This window comes from Medicago sativa, chromosome 4 (assembly GCF_051527215.1).
Source record: "Medicago sativa cultivar Bolivia chromosome 4, Bolivia_mono, whole genome shotgun sequence".
NCBI lineage: Eukaryota > Viridiplantae > Streptophyta > Magnoliopsida > Fabales > Fabaceae > Medicago > Medicago sativa.
In genome coordinates, this window is record NC_140752.1 from 32,737,796 (window position 1) to 32,757,093 (window position 19,298).

The following is a 19,298-nucleotide window of genomic DNA, read 5'->3' on the forward strand; positions in this document are numbered from 1 at the left end:
AAGAACTGATTTATTTTCAGTTTCTTTTCAAAACTTACCAGAAGCTTGCAAGGATCTGTTCGTTCAAATCTCCAATTCAAAGTTCAGGTAATCCTCAAAAAACTCCTTCGTTTTCATCGCAAAAGCTCGTTGAAGGTTCACAATCACAAATAAACGGTGAATCGAAGTGAAAACCTTGAAGAGTTGTGAAAAAGAATTGAAACCGAAACGCTAAAATGTAAAATCATGACGATTCACCGTTTATTTGCAAGATTAGAGTTTATAATCATCATCAGCGTAGAAAATAGGTCAAGTTAGGGTTTAGTTTCAAGTAGATTAGAAAAAGATTTGAAACCCTAGAACGTAAGATTCAAGCGTAGATCTGTTCAAATCTAAGCCTTTTTTTCAAAAAACGAGTGTCAAAATCATGAAGAGGAGTCAAAGACGAACACAACGACATAAGATTTCCAGAAAAGAGTTCAGGTGCGGCGGCGCCACCGGCGAGCCACCGCACATCCTCCGTTGTGTTCGTCGGAGAAGACGACCAGAGGAGAAGAGAGAAGTGAGAGTTTCTCTCACTAGGATGAGAGAAGAGAGAGAAGTGAACGTAGGAAATGAATTGGACCGGTAGGTTTGGGGTTTTATAGGCCCCTGAACCGGTCCAGTTCATTCTTGGTCCACCTGGTTTTCTTTCGTAGCCACAGGATCTAGGGTTTGATCCGTTTGGATCAATCCAACGCTCCATAGTTTCCCTTGTGATCCAGGATCCATGCAGGTTTGGGTTTGGGCTTGGGTTCTTCATCTGTGTTGGATTTTTTGCTATGTACACTTGCTGTGTTGCTTCCTGCACCCCTATTCACTCAAAAATTCTTATAAAAATTCCATAAAATTTTCTATATGTGTTTGATATTTTTCTTGACCTTTTTGTGATGTTTTTATGTGTCAAAACTTGAGGAAAATATATGTAGTATTTCTTGTTATTTTGTTTACTATTTTTGTTACAATTTGTGAATTTTTTGTATATTTTTGAGTGTAAAAATCCTTTAAAAAAATCCCTAAAAATTTCCTATTTGTTCTTGACAATTGTCTTGATATTTTTGTGATGTTTTTATGTGTTAAAATCTGAGAGAAAATGTGTGTAGTATTTCTTGCTAATTGTTTACTAATTTTGCTAAAAGTTTTGAAGTTTTGCATTTAAAAAATCTTTTAAAAATCCTAAGAAATTTCATGTATATTCCTTGTTAGTTGTGTGATATTTGTGTGATGATTTTGCATGATAAAAATTGATAAAAATAATGTGATGATTTTCTTGCTAATTTTGTGATGTTTTGTATTAAAAATTTGTGAAAATTGCTTGGTTCTAGCCCCAATTTCTTGATAAATGTTTGTGATCTATTACCATATGATTTTGTGAAGTTTTGACTACTGTTTATATGTGCTTTTGCTGCATGTGTGTGAACTTTGCTTAATTGCTTGGTTTACAAGTTATGTTTGTGAATAAATAATGCATATATGTCTAAATTCACTTTAAAAATGTCAAGTTCATCATGTTATCTTGATTCTCATTCTAAAATTTGAGTTTATGCCTTTAAAAATGTGGTGAATCATGAGAATCATAGGCCATAGGATCCTTGTATTTTTGAAGTGAGTTTTTTAGCTATATTTTGCATTATCTTGTGTTAATTTCTATGCTCTTGTTATAGTGTTTCTCTTGCTTTACTTTTACCATATTGCACCTTATGCTACTAACAATTTCATTGTGTTCCATTCATTTCATAAACATTTCATCCTCCCTCTCACATTCTTAGCCCTTATTTTCTTGCATTTTACAATTCATGCAATACTTAGAATGTAAAGACTTAGGAATTTTGTATTTTACTTCATGCAATTTTAAATCCTTGCAATACCATAGAATGTAATTAGGGCATGATGTAAAGGACAATGGACTCTAATGATGTACACCGACACAAGCACCGACACATGCACACACATCACATAGATACTTTAGATGTATGGCTAGGATATGCATGTTTAGATGTATGTTTAGGATTGAATGTTTAGATGAATGCTTAGGCTTTACACTTAGAAAAATCATTTTCCAAAAACCATGAACAACATCACTCAAATCATTTTCCAAATAAACCTTGGGATCCAAATTCCCATTGATTTTCCCTTTCTTTTCTTAAATAAAACCTTAATGAATTCTAATCATACTTAGACTTTCTTTTCCAAAATCACTAATCAAACCTCACAATTTCACAATCTTATGCCTTTAAGGCCTCTCAATCTCCATTCTTTAAAATTCCAATTTTCAAACTTAAAATCAACCAACAAAAACAAAAACCTTTTTTGGAAGAGAACTACGGTGGATTTGATCCCTTAAAAGGGTACGTAGGCAAGGAATCAAAATTCCTTCAATTCAAATAAAATAAAAATTCAAACGCTTTCTTCTCCCTCCAATTCTTCACTTAGCAAAAACTCTTAGGCTTAAATAAAAACTTTCCAAATAGCGTTTAAAAATAAAGCGCGCGCGTAGAAAGTAAAGACGGTTCCTATAGGATACTATAGTCGTTATGGGTGCCTAACACCTTCCCGTAGCGAAAACAACTCCCGGACCTCGATTCTCAAGGGTTTTGCTTATTTTTTCCCTTCCCAAGAAAAAATGAGATATCAAAGGTTAAAAAGGTTCAAACTTAATCAATGTTTGACACCCGAAAACCAAGATAAAACAGCTGGCGACTTCACTGGGGAGATTCGAGAGTTACGCCTACTCTTTCTTTCCACGCTTGCGCTTTGTTTTTACTTGTTTCTTTTATTTGTTTTCCTATGTGAATAAATGTTTAATTTCTTGCAAACGTGTGGGGTGAGAATATCAAAAGTCCTACACCCGGGCTGAGTGAACTTAGGATTTAGGAGGGATATAATCGACAATTCATTCCGAGGGTCGCCTCGTGTTTTGGATTATGCGATCAATCCCACATAACTGAGGCATTTTGGGGGTGATGTTGTCGGCGCATGTTGTCGCGTTTAGGCACTTTAATTCTAATTGTTCTGTGACGCTATGAACCGTAGATAACCAAACCCATCCATGGCCATTTTCTAGGATGTAGTGCAGAGGCTAAACCGAGTGTTTGTCTCGAGTTTTAGTCGTCATGCGATACTACACTCAAGTTAGACCTTCTTATGCATAATCGTGGAGCGAGTGTTTGTCTTGTGGAACCATGATATACGTCTGAGAGGTTGCGACTTGGGATTAACGGCGTCGAAAACAGCGTATAGGCGAAAACGGCGTCGAAAACGGATTAACGGTTTGATTTTTATGCGCGAAAACGTGAAGGTTGAAAATCTGCTTCTGTTCAGAAGCGCAGTTCAAAAGCGCTACTGTTCAAAAGCCCTGTTCAAAAGTGCTACTGTTCAGGAGCACTGTTCAGAAGCGCTACTGTTCAGCAGCACTGTTCAGAAGCACCACTGTTCAGAAGCACTGTTCAGACAACACGTCTGTTCTAAGTTCTTGCGTCTTTTTCTCACATTTCTGTTTTGATTTGGCTTTTGACGTAAACATGAAAGTTGTAGATAATTTTGTTAGCTTTCCAGAGGCTTTGGTTTGACTTGAAAATGATTTTTGGTTCGTGAGTTATGAGGAAAATACTCCAAGGTGGTCTTAGGGAAATTTTACGAAAATTCTGCATAACTATTTCTAAGTCAACCCAAACTTTATGGAATGTTTCTTAACTTCAAACTTGAGTTTTATGAGTTCAATTAAGATATTTAATGGTATTTAAACTATGGTGTGATGGATCTAACTTGTTTTGATTTGGAAATGGGATTCTTTTATAAAAATGAATAATATAGACAAACTTTGTGATTTTCTTGAATTCGTCGTATTTGGCCGGTGAAACGCCAAGGTATCCTCTACTGCACTCATATGTGGCCTAGAGGTATGCTTAGTTGAGGCATTGGAACTTGTTTACTTGGTTTTGGTTAGATGACTCAATTATTTTCAATGTTGTGATTTTTGGAGACGAACTTGGTAGAAAATGATTTTTGAGAGCCAATTGCTTATGAACCCTTTATGAATAGATTAATATGATTATGAGATGAGGTACGAATGGTTGTTGAGTGATGATTATGATGTTGTGATCATATGTTGTATTTGTTCCTTTATTTGGATTGTAAGGAATTATGTGGAAATGTGGCAACTATATGTTGATTGATGTATATATGTGACAACTATATGTTGATTGAATTGTGGATGTTGTTGGTGATTGTATATATGTCATATGTTCATGCATTCATGACTGATGGTGGTGGATTTTATATCCAATTGAGGTGAATTGTAAGGGGAGGTGTACTCTTACATACGATGTTTTTGTTGCATCGAAGGTGACGACCTTGAGGTGATTCGGTACCTCATGCATCTAGAAGATTCTAGAACATTGCATGCATTTGATTAGTTGATGAGTTATGACATAATTGAATATGTGACTTGATGAATTTGTGTATTGGTGAAATTTGGTGAATGTTGTGATTGTGTGGATTGGTGTATATGTACATTGGTGGATTTTGTTGATGGTTGTGAATAAATGATCTATGCTCTAATTGCATGTCTTGCCTATTTTTGCTTATACACTTGGTGAATCGATTGATGATAATTATTTTAATGATAATGATGAAGTGAGAATTGTATATGTATATACATATGATGTGGTGATTTCTTTGATGATGATGATTACTTGCTTATAACTTTGAAATGATGAATTGTACTTGTTGAGTTAAGTATGCTAAGTGAAGAACGAGGTGAGTAATCCTTTCATTGATTGTTATTGATAAATGATGAGCTTGTGTCGATGTTTTGATTAGAGATTGAATATGTCTGTTATGCTATGATAGCTTGAGGTGCAAGTATGGGGGATATTAATCATGTGATGCTAGTATTCTAGGAGGGATGGTTATGTATATGTGATATGTATGAATCCTTGAATGCTATGTTTTTATATGTTGATTACGATTAATGTAATGCTTACCCCCAGTTGTTTCGATCGCCTACCTATCTGTATGGATGGGTAGACGTTGTGCAGGACTAGTCGCTTGGTGAGTTGCTTGGTGGATGTTTGGATAGTGGGAGTTATCTCCGCTATCATTTTGGCGTCGTAGTCTAGGGCTCTGATTAGGTCGAGTCGGTGTCCTAGTTTTGTTGGATTATTTTATTTTGAGATGTACTCATTGTTGAGACTTGGAGGATTTTTATATGATGATGTATTTTGACCATGACATATGTATTGATTTGGAGATATATTAATTATATCCGCTGTGACTCTTGAGATATTCTATTTGCATGTATGAGATGTTTGGATTTTATGAGAGACGTAGCGTCTATTTCTTGAATATTCGTTATATTCGCGTGTTTTATCGCTTTAATAGGAATAGGGCGTTACAAGTTGGTATCAGAGCTGTGGTCGGTCTTGTCCGGACTAGTATTCGTTGAATTTCCTGTTGTATGCGACATGTACGGGAGTACTGTCGGTACTTGTTGTGTTGTTCCGTTCTTTTAGTGGGGGAGTAGCAGGTTGCTTCTAGTGTGTTAGTCTGGCAAGGGAAGGTATCTTTGGTTGCGGAGGCTCAGTTGTTGGTGGCTTGTGTTAAGGTTCACGTTGATTTTGAGTTGGATCTTGTGTGTCTTCCGTTGAAGCATATGGTCGTGATTTTTGGTATGGATTGGATGTTGACTTTTGGTGTTAACATTAATTGTTTGACCAAGAGTATAACGTTTTCTAAGCCGGTAGCTGAGGAAGGTGGGAAGTTCTTGACCGCGGAGCAAGTGAGGAAGTCTTTGGACGGTGAAGCTAGTGTGTTCATGATGTTTGCTTCCTTGAAGGAAAGTAGTGAGAAAAGAGTTGGTGATTTGCCAGTAGTGCAAGAGTTCCAGAAGTTTTTCCGGACGACATTACCGAGTTACCGCCGGAGAGAGAAGTTGAGTTTGCAATTGATTTGGTACCAGGAACGAGTCCTATTTCGATTGCGCCGTATCGAATGTCTGCATTAGAGTTGGGTGAGTTGAAGAAGCAGTTGGAAGAGTTGCTCGAGAAGCAGTTTATCAGGCCGAGTGTTTCCCCGTGGGGAGCTCCAGTGTTGATTTTGCCGAATCCGAAGGAATCGTTTGTTGTGTATTGTGATGCTTCTAAGATGGGTCTTGGTGGTGTGCTTATGCAGAATCGTCAGGTTGTGGCTTATGCATCGAGGCAGTTGAAGGTGCATAAGAAGAATTATTCGACTCACGATTTGGAATTGGTAGCAGTTGTGTGTGTGTTAAAGATTTGGAGGCATTATCAGTATGGTTCTAAGTTTGAAGTGTTCAGTGATCATAAGTGTTTGAAGTATTTGTTTGATCAGAAGGAGTTGAATATGAGGCAGAGAAGATGGTTGGAGTATCTTAAGGATTTCGATTTTCAGTTGAGTTATCATCCTGGAAAGGCGAATGTTGTTGTTGATGCTTTGAGTAGGAAGTCGTTGCATATGTCCTCTTTGATGGTTAAAGAGTTGGAGTTGATTGAGCAGTTTCGAGATTTGAATTTGGTTAGTGAGTTGACACCGGAGGGTGTGAGGTTGGGAATGTTGAAGCTGACAAGTGATATTTTGGAAGAGATCAAGAGTGGTCAGAAGGAAGATTTGGAACTTGTAGATCGTGTGGTGTTGGTTAACCAAGGTAAGGGTGGAGACTTCAGATTGGATGAGAACGGTGTTTTGATGTTTTGTGATCGTGTTTGTGTACCAGATGTTCTTGAGCTTAAGAGAAGGATTTTGGAAGAAGGTCACAGGAGTAGTTTGAGTATTCATCCAGGAGCGACTAAGATGTATCAAGATTTGAAAAGGTTGTTTTGGTGGCCTGGAATGAAGAAAGAGATCGCAGAGTTTGTGTATGCTTGTTTGGTTTGTCAGAAGTCTAAGATTGAACATCAGAAACCGTCAGGTTTGATGCAACCATTGTTTGTGCCAGAGTGAAAGTGGGATAGTATCTCTATGGATTTTGTTGGAGCTTTGCAGAAGACTGTTGAGGGTTTTGATTCGATTTGGGTGATTGTTGATCGGTTGACGAAGTCGGCACATTTTGTTCCTATTAAGACCGGTATGTCTATGGCGAAGTTGGCTGAGATCTACGTTGAGCAGATTGTTAGATTGCATGGTATTCCTTCTAGTATTGTGTCGGATCGGGATCCGAGGTTTACTTCTAAGTTTTGGGAGAGTTTGCAAGTTGCTTTGGGAACTAAGTTGAGGTTGAGTTCTGCTTATCATCCCCAGACTGATGGTCAGACGGAGAGAACTATTCAGAGTATGGAAGATTTGTTAAGAGCTTGTGTTTTTGAGCAAGGTGTCAGTTGGGTCGAATGTCTACCGTTGATTGAGTTTACTTACAACAACAGTTTTCATTCTAGTATCGGAATGACACCGTTTGAGGCTTTGTATGGTCGTAGGTGTAAGACTCCTTTGTGTTGGTATGAGTCAGGTGAAAGTGCTTTGTTAGGACCGGAAGTTGTGCAAGAGACTACGGAAAAGGTTAAGATGATTCAAGAGAAGATGAGAGCATCTCAGAGTAGGCAGAAGAGTTATCATGATAAGAGGAGGAAAGACATTGAGTTTCAGGTTGCCGATCATGTGTTTTTTGAGGGTGAATCCTGTAACTGGTGTTGGTCGTGCTTTGAAGTGTCGGAAGTTGACTCCTCGTTTTGTTGGACCGTTTGAGATTGTTGAGAAGGTTGGGGTTGTAGCGTATCGGATTGCGTTACCACCGTCTTTGTCGAATCTTCATGATGTGTTTCATGTGTCTCAGCTGTGGAAGTATGTGTATGATGTGTCTCATGTGATTCATGTGGATGATTTGGAAGTAAGAGATAATTTGACCGTTGAGACTTGGCCAGTTAGGATTGAGGATCGCGAAGTGAAGCGGTTGCGTGGCAAAGAGATCGTTTTGGTTAAAGTGATTTGGGTTGGACCGACTGGTGAGAGTGCCACTTGGGAATCGGAGAGTAGGATGAGGGTTTCGTATCCAGAGTTGTTTCCTTCAGGTAATTTTCGAGGGCGAAAATTCTTTTTAGTGGGGGAGAGTTGTAACAGCCCGATTTTTAGCTAGATTTATTTTATTATTTATTTAATTGCTTTTAAGTGTGTTATATGTGCTCATATGTGATTATTTGCCTCTGTGTATATTTTTGGTTGGGAATTGTAGAATTCAGTGTTAGAAGGGTATTTTAGTCATTTTGGACTTAGGGGTATTTTGGTCATTTTGAGAGTAGGGATAATTTAGTAATTGCGTTGAGAATTATTTTTAGTGCTTAGTGAGAGTGGTTATTTTACTAAGTTGCTAGGGAGTTGTAGTGATTTATATATTACCGGTAGGCGACCGTTATTATTACATTTTACCGTTAAGTGAGTAGTAACATTTTTGGTTAGAATAGAAATGGGTTAGGCCTATTTAAATGTTGTGAGTTGAGCCCAATTAGATGGAACCTATATAAGCTCTAGTTGGTAGAGGAAATAGGGTTTTTGCCAACATTTTTCATTTTCAATTGAGAAGAGATAGAGATAGAGATAGAGAGAAGACAAGGGTTTGAAGATGAGATCTAGAGAAGGCTAGAGGGAGGTCAAGCTTCAAGGATTGGAGCTAGGGTTGGAGCTAAAGTGAAGCCTTAGTGTTGATTGTGAAGAATTGAGGTAAGGGGGTTAGGCTTTAATCATAATCCTTTAGTTTAATTCTACTCCAATTCTTTGCATAATTGTGGTTAAGTGCTTAATTTGAATTTGGTTGTAGAATTTCATGCTTAATTTTGTTGACATGATTATATGCATGAATTGAATGTTAATTGTGTTGTTGTTGTTGAATTTGTATGTCAAAATGGGTAGATATGAACATGATATGTTTTTGTATGAAATTGATGATGAATGAAGTTGTGGTTGTTGAATTGTTGATGAATTCATGTTCAAATGTTGTTGTTGTTGTTTTAACATGTGTTGTTGATGAATTGATGCAATGGGTATCATTGAAAAGATGAATTATGATGAGATTTGTTGTTGTTGTTGTTCAAATTGGTGAAGTTTGTGTTAAGTTGTTCATGTGAAGGACCCAAATGAAATTTTGATATATGAGGTTGTTGACTGGGTTTTTGATGTTTTTGGATGAATTGGAATTGATAGAATTTCTGTTTTCATATTGTGATTATGTTAGTCGAGTTGTTTGGGAGAAAATGGATTTTTCGTGTGAAATGTCGGTGTTTAAGCATTTTTGCAAAAAAAATGATTATGGGAGGTTTGGAAGAAATGATTTTGGGATGGTTGAAACTTGAATTTTTCTGTAGATTATGATAGATCTATGTGTCAGGAGCGTATAGGCGAAAACTTGAATTTTTATGCGCGAAAACGTGAAGGTTGAAAATCTGCTACTGTTCAGAAGCAGTGTTCAGACAGCACGTCTGTTCTGTGTTCTTGCGTCTTTTTCTCACATTTCTGTTTTGATTTGGCTTTTGACGTAAACATGAAAGTTGTAGATAATTTTGTTAGCTTTCCGGAGGCTTTGGTTTGACTTGAACATGATTTTTGGTTTGTGAGTTATGAGGAAAATACTCCAAGGTGGTCTTAGGGAAATTTTACGAAAATTCCGCATAACTATTTCTAAGTCAACCCAAACTTTATGAAATGTTTCTTAACTTCAAACTTGAGTTTTATGAGTTCAATTAAGATATTTAATGGTATTTAAACTATGGTGTGATGGATCTAACTTGTTTTGATTTGGAAATGGGATTCTTTTATAAAAATGAATAATATAGACAAACTTTGTGATTTTCATGAATTCGTCGTATTTGGCCGGTGAAACGCCAAAGTATCCTCTACTGCACTCATATGTGGCCTAGAGGTATGCTTAGTTGAGGCATTGGAACTTGTTTACTTGGTTTTGGTTAGATGACTCAATTATTTTCAATGTTGTGATTTTTGGAGACGAACTTGGTAGAAAATGATTTTTGAGAGCCAATTGCTTATGAACCCTTTATGAATAGATTAATATGATTATGAGATGAGGTACGAATGGTTGTTGAGTGATGATTATGATGTTGTGATCATATGTTGTATTTGTTCCTTTATTTGGATTGTAAGGAATTATGTGGAAATGTGGCAACTATATGTTGATTTATGTGGAGATGATTGATGATGTATATATGTGACAACTATATGTTGATTGAATTGTGGATGTTGTTGGTGATTGTATATATGTCAAGTGGTGGTGAATTGTTGTTGATGCATATATATTAATTGAATGATGATGAACATGTTTATGTTATGTTGTTTGTTGAACATGTTAAATGTTGATTGTTGGTGGTAAATTCATACATGCTAATATTGATGGTGATCTTGTTGGTGAATGCATGTATGCAAAATAATGGTGATGGTGAGGTGATTATTGTTTGTGTGAACATATGCATTAAGTCGAGTCATATGTTCATGCATTCATGACTGATGGTGGTGGATTTTATATCCAATTGAGGTGAATTGTAAAAGGAGGTGTACTCTTACATACGATGTTTTTGTTGCATTGAAGGTGACGACCTTGAGGTGATTCGGTACCGCATGCATCTAGAAGAGTCTAGAACATTGCATGCATTTGATTAGTTGATGAGTTGTGACATAATTGAATATGTGACTTGATGAATTTGTGTATTGGTGAAATTTGGTGAATGTTGTGATTGTGTGGATTGGTGTATATGTACATTGGTGGATTTTGTTGATGGTTGTGAATAAATGATCTATGCTCTAATTGCATGTCTTGCCTATTTGTGCTTATACACTTGGTGAATCAATTGATGATAATTATTTTAATGATAATGATGAAGTGAGAATTGTATATGTATATACATATGATGTGGTGATTTCTTTGATGATGATGATCACTTGCTTATAACTTTGAAATGATGAATTGTACTTGTTGAGTTAAGTATGCTAAGTGAAGAACGAGGTGCGTAATCCTTTCATTGATTGTTATTGATAAATGATGAGCTTGTGTCGATATTTTAATTAGAGATTGAATATGTCTGTTATGCTATGATAGCTTGAGGTGCAAGTATGGGGGATATTAATCATGTGATGCTAGTATTCTATGAGGGATGGTTATGTATATGTGATATGTATGAATCCTTGAATGCTATGTTTTTATATGTTGATTATGATTAATGTAATGCTTACCCTCAGTGGTTTCGACCGCCTACCTATCTGTATGGATGGGTAGACATTGTGCAGGACTAGTCGCTTGGTGAGTTTCTTGGTGGATGTTTGGATAGTGGGAGTTATCTCCGCTATCATTTTGGCGTCGTAGTCTAGGGCTCTGATTAGGTCGAGTCGGTGTCCTAGTTTTGTTGGATTATTTTATTTTGAGATGTACTCATTGTTAAGACTTGGAGGATTTTTATATGATGATGTATTTTGACCATGGCATATGTATTGATTTGGAGATATATTAATTATATCCGCTGTGACTCTTGAGATATTCTATTTGCATGTATGAGATGTTTGGATTTTATGAGAGACGTAGCGTCTATTTCTTGAATATTCGTTATATTCGCGTGTTTTATCGCTTTAATAGGAATAGGGCGTTACAACTCATCTTAAGGGAAAGCTGCAATTGTAACTGGTTAAATTGCAGTGATAATAAATAAACTTCCACTGATTCATCACGGGATTTTATTATACTTTCTTAAATCCAAATAGACAGGTCATAAACTAATAATTTAACAGAGTTAATTCCGACAAAGACGGAAGATGGGATTCAAGGATTCCCTATCAACAAACCAAATCTCACATTAGGCGGGCCCGTTAAAATTCTGCAACCACCTTTCAATCTTCTCTTTTATTTTCTTTTTAAATAAATTCCGCTAACTACTGAGTTTAAAGACAACCCTTGTGGAGACGATAAATTACTTGATACGATTTGACGCAATTGCAGAAACTAATCTATTAGTATCCTGCATAAGATGGAGGTATCTGTCATTCAGACTCGCCTTGATGCCTCCCCTATCTCTTGGCTTATCAAAAAAACATTTCCTAAATTGTGATAAATTAATTAAATTTAAATATTCAAGCATCTATCACTTAAATTCCCAACATTAGTTTTATAAAATACATTGCATAAAAGTCACTATATTTTAGATTTCAATTTATAAATAGATATATTGTTCTATCACTACTATGAAAAGCAAAATTAGGGAGGGAAATTAGTGACAAAAAAAATAAAATCTCTCACAAATCCCTTGGTCGCAAAATTTAGTGAAGAAAGTAGAGAGGGATTTCACGTTTTCCTTCTCTAAATTTCCTTCACTAATTTTTGATTTTTTAGTTGTGATATAAAAAAAATAATGTTACCTCTTCTATGCGTTACTTATACAACTAAGTTTTCTATTCATTCATTGCCGTTTTTCCTCTTTTAATTTTTCCTCTATATATTACGAAAGGCTAATATATATTATATAAAATAAATTTTAATAAAAAGATAATGAACTTTGATCATCACAAAAAAAATTATGTGAGAAAACGTACACGTTACTCAATAACACACTCTATCTCTTCCCAATTACTAGCCGTCGGCACTTTTCTTCTTCTTGTTCTATCAAAGAGGAGTGATTTACGATCAATTTTGACCCAAAAACGTCAATCTGAATTGTTTTTTTTTCTTAGTTAAATAAGTGAGTTTCACATTTTCAATCTTATTTTGAATTTGTGATTTCATCATCTTTGCACCGCTTTGTTTGTTTTGATTTCTCGTCTTTGCGCGATGCATTTTTTATTACCCGTCTTAATGTGGTGTTTATTTGACTCAAGTTGAAACATTAGCATTGACCAAGTGCAGATTTAGTCAATGACTTTTGCGTTGTGAACGTTGCAGATATGAGAACATGAGTCTGGAGATTTGAATATAGTCATATTTGTAGGCATAAATACTCTACATTTGTATGTTGTTAACATGAATGTTGTGAGTTTGTTCGCATAGTCATCCTTTTTGGTTTTGCGACTTTGAATTTGTATTGTATCGATGTACTTTGTCAATTTGAATGATTGAATATCGTTTATTTTTTTTAAAAAATGATGTGAGATCTTTACTAAGATTACTTGGTCGATTGAGGGAGGTAAAAGGATACACAAAATATATTTATCAGAAACATTTAACATTAATTCTGATTTAATAAATGACTTCTTGCACATCCTAAGGGATAAACATAAATAATTGAAGTTAACTAATCGTGAAATTTTTATTTATAAACTGGATTAACAAAATTTTATATATTATATGCAAAGAGAAAAAATATGGCTCAAAATCACATGTTGATTTATGCTATGATCATATGTCTTTTCCCGTATCTTGTAGTAACCACTAAGAGTAAGTCATTTTTTGCACCAATATTGAATTTATAATTCATTTTTAACAAATTATTATATCATGTTTATAAACCATCCTTCCTTATTTATTGATGCAGCTGCAATTGCCTGCGTTTCTAACAAAGATTGTCTAAAGATTTTTACACCCTTTAAAAATGTGAAGTGCGTTGGTAATGTTTGTGAGTTCTTGTAAGGGTATAATTGTATTTGTACTTTTATATTGTACTTTAAAATTTAATTTATATTTCTCTAGCCTTTCAATTTCTATAACAAGCTCTACAATGTGGCATTGTATTATGTTAGTATCTGTACCTTAATTTTCTTATAGAAGAAATCACAAACAACACCATCCCTACATAATATATACTATATAGTAATAATAAGATACTATAATAAAGTATCTTATTAAAGCATTTCTTCCATTATGTAGATTGATTTTTATTCTTCTTTTACATTTTTTTTGAAAGGTTTTCTTCTTTTACATATATTTAAAACAAATCATTGAAAAGAGCTAAATGTAAACTTTTACGCCATAAGTTCTTGCAAATAATATATCATACCCATTAAATAGCAAAAAATAAATAAATCGGAGAGCTCAACCTCTTAAATGGGTCTTAGTTACTTTGAGTGATTAGTCTCTGCACTTGCGTGTGGAAAATACCTTAGTTTACCCGTCAAAACATAAAAAGAACGTAACAATATGTCAAAATATCATTACTCATATTTTTTTAAGGGTTAAATAAGATTTTTCTCCTTATGAAAATATCAAATGTTTCTTTTAGTCCTCGTAAATAAAAGTAGCATGTTTACATTCCTATAAATGTTTTCAACATGAAGTTTTAGTGTTTGTTAATTTAAATTTGTTTAATTATTCTGTAACTTTCAAATTTTGAATGACTTTTTGTAGCCTTATTTAAAACCTCATAAAAAGCTCTCACAAAAAATTAGAATATTAACATGAAATGAATAAAATATGAGTCTTTTAAACTTCCAAAAGTTCAAAATAAAAGTAATGAAAATATATACCTATAAATCATATTTTGCGCTCATTTTTCAAGGAATTATTTTTATAATGTTCCAAAATGTTTGAGAAAAATCAAGTAAAATTTAGAGATAATTAAACAAATTTGAATTTAGCACCAACTAAAATTCTATGTTGAATTTTTTCTAGAGACTCAAACATGCCACTTACTTTTATGAGGAGAAAACCCGAAATTTGGTATATTTAAAGGGAATAAAAACTTACTTAGTCATATTTTTAATATATTTATAATATGTAAGAGTTAAGATAAGAATGTTTCTTTTGACACCATTTGAACCTACATAGATAATGTTTTCAAGAATTATCATACCACTTCATCTAAGACAAAAAAAAAAAAAAAGATTCTCCGAGTTTAATAAAAGAAATAAAGTGCCCGATTTCTATAATTTTAAACTGCATACATGATATAAATGTATACATTTTCAAATTGGAGGATATTAGCTGGACATTTTACACAAAAATAAAGTAATAGAGATATTTGTATTTTTTTTTTAAGAAAATATGATCCCTTCTCCGTAGCAACCAGGATAGTCACCCAACAAGGCCCTGATTTTAAAGTTGCACTTATCAATTTAAATCAAGAGAATAATGATTCTTTAGTTTTATAAATTGATAAATAAATTTATGAAATTATGACATATAAGGCAAAATTGTTTTTTTATTGGTACAAGGCAAAATTGTTTATTTATTATTATCGGTTATGATATGTTATTACGTGACACGTAAAATGAACATGTGGTTATCCTTGTGGATCTCCACATCATCTCCATATATTTTATGTCAAGGGAGACATAAAATAAATGAGAAGAAATTGTGTACTTTCATAGAGTACAATATTGATAACTAGGGTTTAGTATATGTTTAGGTCATGTCTTGAGAATGATCTCAATGAGGTATTTATAGCCTTTTCTGGGCTTCTTAATTCATGATTGAGGCCTAAGTTACTTTTGTTAATAACTTAAACCCTATGTTACAACAAGGAAGCGTGTATGTTTAGATTAATTCGAATGTTTTAAGCTGAATATATAGGCCCAAGATACTGGATAGGCGGCTTCAGAGTCAAGGACAAGGGGCACACCCTTGTAGAGGGACAATGAGCCCTTTATGGAATATTTGCGGTCCAAATTGGTTCTAATCTAAACCAAAATATCATCTACGAGTGACTTCCTTTGTGCCAAATATATTTTTTCGTACAATATATATGATTTTATCCGTTAAATGCACATGAATTTTTTTGGCTTGACGAAAAGAAACCATGTAATGGGGTTTTCGAAAACATACTCGAAACCAATACTGTACAATTATTATTAGATTTGTTCTAGTTACACCCTATAAACTTCCGGTTAACATACTCGACAAAAACACACCCTTAATTCCTTTTCTAATTTTAAATTATTACCCTTTTTTAAATTCTCTTTCTATCCCTCGCACCCCTTAACCTAATTTCTTCCTCCATTTCATCTCTCACTCTTTGATAGAATAATCAATTGTTGCAGCGCACAATGATTGCATATGGATTTCAAACAAAATGTTTCATGCCTAAGGAGAGCCGGTCAATTGATTCATACTCATATAAGAAACCGAAGGTTATTGTGATTCGGAACCACTTAACTTATCAAATAGGCATAGTTATAATTGGTTCATGTATGAGGCTTAACAAGAATTCATATTCACATATAAAATTGAATAAAAGTAAAAAAATGCAGCAAAGTATTTAATCGCATAAAATTAAACAGTACTGTCATTTCAATGGAAAACTTTGTACGTCAATTTAACCTTTCATCAACTTTGGTCTTGTATTCATGGATGTTTCATGTTTGTGAAAGATTTGAAGATTTAGAATGAAAGATAAAAAGAGTTTTGAATTTTTTTTATGAACATAGTAATTTCGGTATTATCATCAAATTTAAAGAGATTTGGGTGTAACCGGATATTTTTAGGGTGTAACTAAAATAAGTCTTCTTTGTAGCCGCATGTTTTGAATTATTTTTCACAAAGAAACAACACCCAATAATCCCAACACCATGATAATTTTCAACAATTTGGTTCATTTAATCCGTCGAGATTGCAACTATAATATGATCAATATGATGAAATTTTAATATAATAACAAAATTACATTCTGTCAAAAAAAAAAACAAAATTACATATACATGTGTTGGTCTATATAGCAAGATAGAATATGTGCATTATACAAAATTTATCGAGTTTTTAGCGAAAGCGTGTTTGAAAACAGTTGGATTTGTGCAAAAAACGATAACTATGACAAAGATACTAAGACAAAGTAAAGCACAATAAGATTTACTGTTGAATTGAGGTATTCAAAAGCTAAATCTTAATACAATCAATGATCAATAATTCTCACACAATATACAAAACGAGGTGATTCTCAAACCAAACCTAAGAGCAATAAATCGAGCTACAACTAATGAACAAAAGGTATATGAATTTGATGAATTGAACTTTAATTGAATTCTAATGCGATCAATATTGAGTTATGATGGTCGGACTGGGCAAGTGTATCTAATCATTTACCAAGTATTAAAGTGATAAGTAAAGTATCGTATCCACATGGAGTGTCATTTCGTCTAAACAAATCATGTTACTTATTTTAAACAATAAAATAAAATAAAGAGTTGAGGGTTTAAAGATTTGAAATTTTTATCTGTTTGCAACAAAACAAGTTTCCTGTTTTGGTTGCAGCAATGTTAGTAGCGGTTAGGATTCTTTGAATCCCCTATATTCATTTGATGGATTTACGTAACAGTTAAGACTTATTCGAGTTAATTCACGTAAGAGCTATTTAAGTGATGAGTTCGTGGAATGTGATAACCTAATTTGTTGTCGAGCTGCACCTGTTGATCGAACGGTGATCATTATGTGCAGGGTCTATACTATCTCAATCGATTAAGGTTTATCCTTCCGCTTGTTGAGTCTTACCTACTAATCACACGGTGATCCTTACGTGTGGGGTTTATGTATTATTTAGTTTAGTTTTATTTAGATTTGATTTTATTTTATTTAAATATTATTTCCTTTTTGAATATTTTTACTTCAATTGCATATTTTATATTTCAGGAATGAATATTGGATGGAAGGAGTCTTGGAGCAACAGAAAGGAGTCTGGAGCTGATTTAGAGCGAAAATACGAAAGATTTGGGAACAAAATATATTCCCCCAAAGTCAGAAGCTTGGCACGGCCTGTGCCAACATGTGGCACGGCCGTGCCACCTTCCAGGATGCCTTTTGCAGCTTTTTCTTCGGGCCCAAGCTACTCTGTTTTAGTTTTACCGAAAAGCCCTTATAATTGCTTAGATTTTAAGTCGATTGAAAGCTATAAATAGAGTAGCCTCCCATCACAAATATTCATCTTTATTTTGGGATTCAATAGTGACAATTGTTTTCTTAATAAAGTTCACCTTTTTATTTCTTTACTTTCTTGTTATTTATTTTATGCTTTCTCTCTTCTTCCCCATGTCTACGATGAACATGAGTGAGTAGACTTCTTTGTCTTGGGATTGTTGGATAAGTCTAATGACGTAATCTGGATCAAGCCAAACCTTAAACCTTAATTTTATGTAACCCTAATTTCTAATCTAAATTCACCGCTTTAACATGAATTAACCATTATCAAACTGTGGAAGCGAACGCGGAGGGTTTGATAATTGTTAATTCATTATCTCAAATATCAATTCATAAAGCGAACGCGGAGCTTTGATATTCGAACAAGTGAATTTAGACAAGGATTTCGAAACATGAGAATAGTCTAACAAACCTTGAGACATATAAGTTTCGATCTTCAAGGGTTCCAAAGGCAATCACCCATGAGAATAGGTGTGGTTGTTGGAGGAATACACTCACTGACTTCAAGAGAAGCTTTGATACGCTTAAGAGAAACTTGTCTTTAGAAATTAGGACTAACGTAAGGTTATAAGTTTAAGGGTTCGTTTGTGAAGGATTCATCGTTACGATGAACCAATAATCCCAAGGCTTCTTTTTATTATTGTTATTTACTTTCAACCAATTGAACCTCCTCTTTTATAAACTTTCTTCTCCTCTAATCATTCTTTTAAAGTTAGTTAAATTGAACAACTCCCTAGCGGAATGATACTCTCTTTTACTACTACTTCGATAGACCGTGCACTAGCGATTTGGCCTATCAAGTTTTTGGCGCCGTTGCCGGGGAGTTAACTAATTTAATTAACTTTTTCTTAGTGATTAGAATTTTCTCTTTTCCTTTTTATTTTTCTTTTCTTATTTTTTTTTCTTATTTTTCTGATATCATTAACTTCTTGGGTTCTCAATTTTTTATGCGAAAAACCAGAAATTGAGTGGTATTCATTCCCGAGATCGAAAGGTTTTTATATAGAAGAAAGAGAGACGCACGAAATAATACCGCCATGGCTGATCGCAATCTCAAAGAGTATGCAACACCGTCTATGGCTGAGCCACAAGCTATTATTGTGTACCAAACGGTTGAGGATGACAACTTTGAAATCAAGCCTGCCCTTCTTAACTTAGTGCAGCAAAATCAGTTTTCGGGATCCCCCGCTGAGGATCCCAATCTTCACATCTCTGTTTTCCTACGAATTAGTGGAACCCTAAAGGAGAACCAAGAGGCCGTAAGACTTCATCTCTTTCCCTTTTCGTTAAGGGATAGAGCTAGCGCTTAGTTCCATTCCCTTGAAGTCGGTTCCATTACTTCATGGGATCAAATGAGGCAAGCATTCCTTGCCCGATTCTTTTCCCCCTCTAAAACTGCTAAACTAAGAGACCAAATCACACGGTTCAATAAAAAAGATGGGGAGTCTCTTTATGATGCGTGAGAGCGTTTCAAAGAAATGCTTAGACTTTGTCCCCACCATGGTTT

General features: G+C 34.5%; 1 long non-coding RNA gene and 1 other non-coding gene across 2 annotated transcripts; one reads left to right on the top strand and one right to left on the bottom strand.

Annotated features, from left to right (window-relative positions):
- The first annotated feature begins 13,247 nt into the window (after window positions 1–13,247).
- LOC146928842 (uncharacterized) lies at window positions 13,248–13,683 on the top strand. The gene is made up of 2 exons (XR_015005889.1): window positions 13,248–13,387; window positions 13,485–13,683. It is a non-coding gene; the product is annotated as an uncharacterized LOC146928842 (long non-coding RNA).
- A 5,508-nt stretch (window positions 13,684–19,191) lies between these two features.
- On the bottom strand, window positions 19,192–19,298 carry LOC146928843 (small nucleolar RNA R71). The gene has a single exon (XR_015009117.1). It is a non-coding gene; the product is annotated as a small nucleolar RNA R71 (small nucleolar RNA).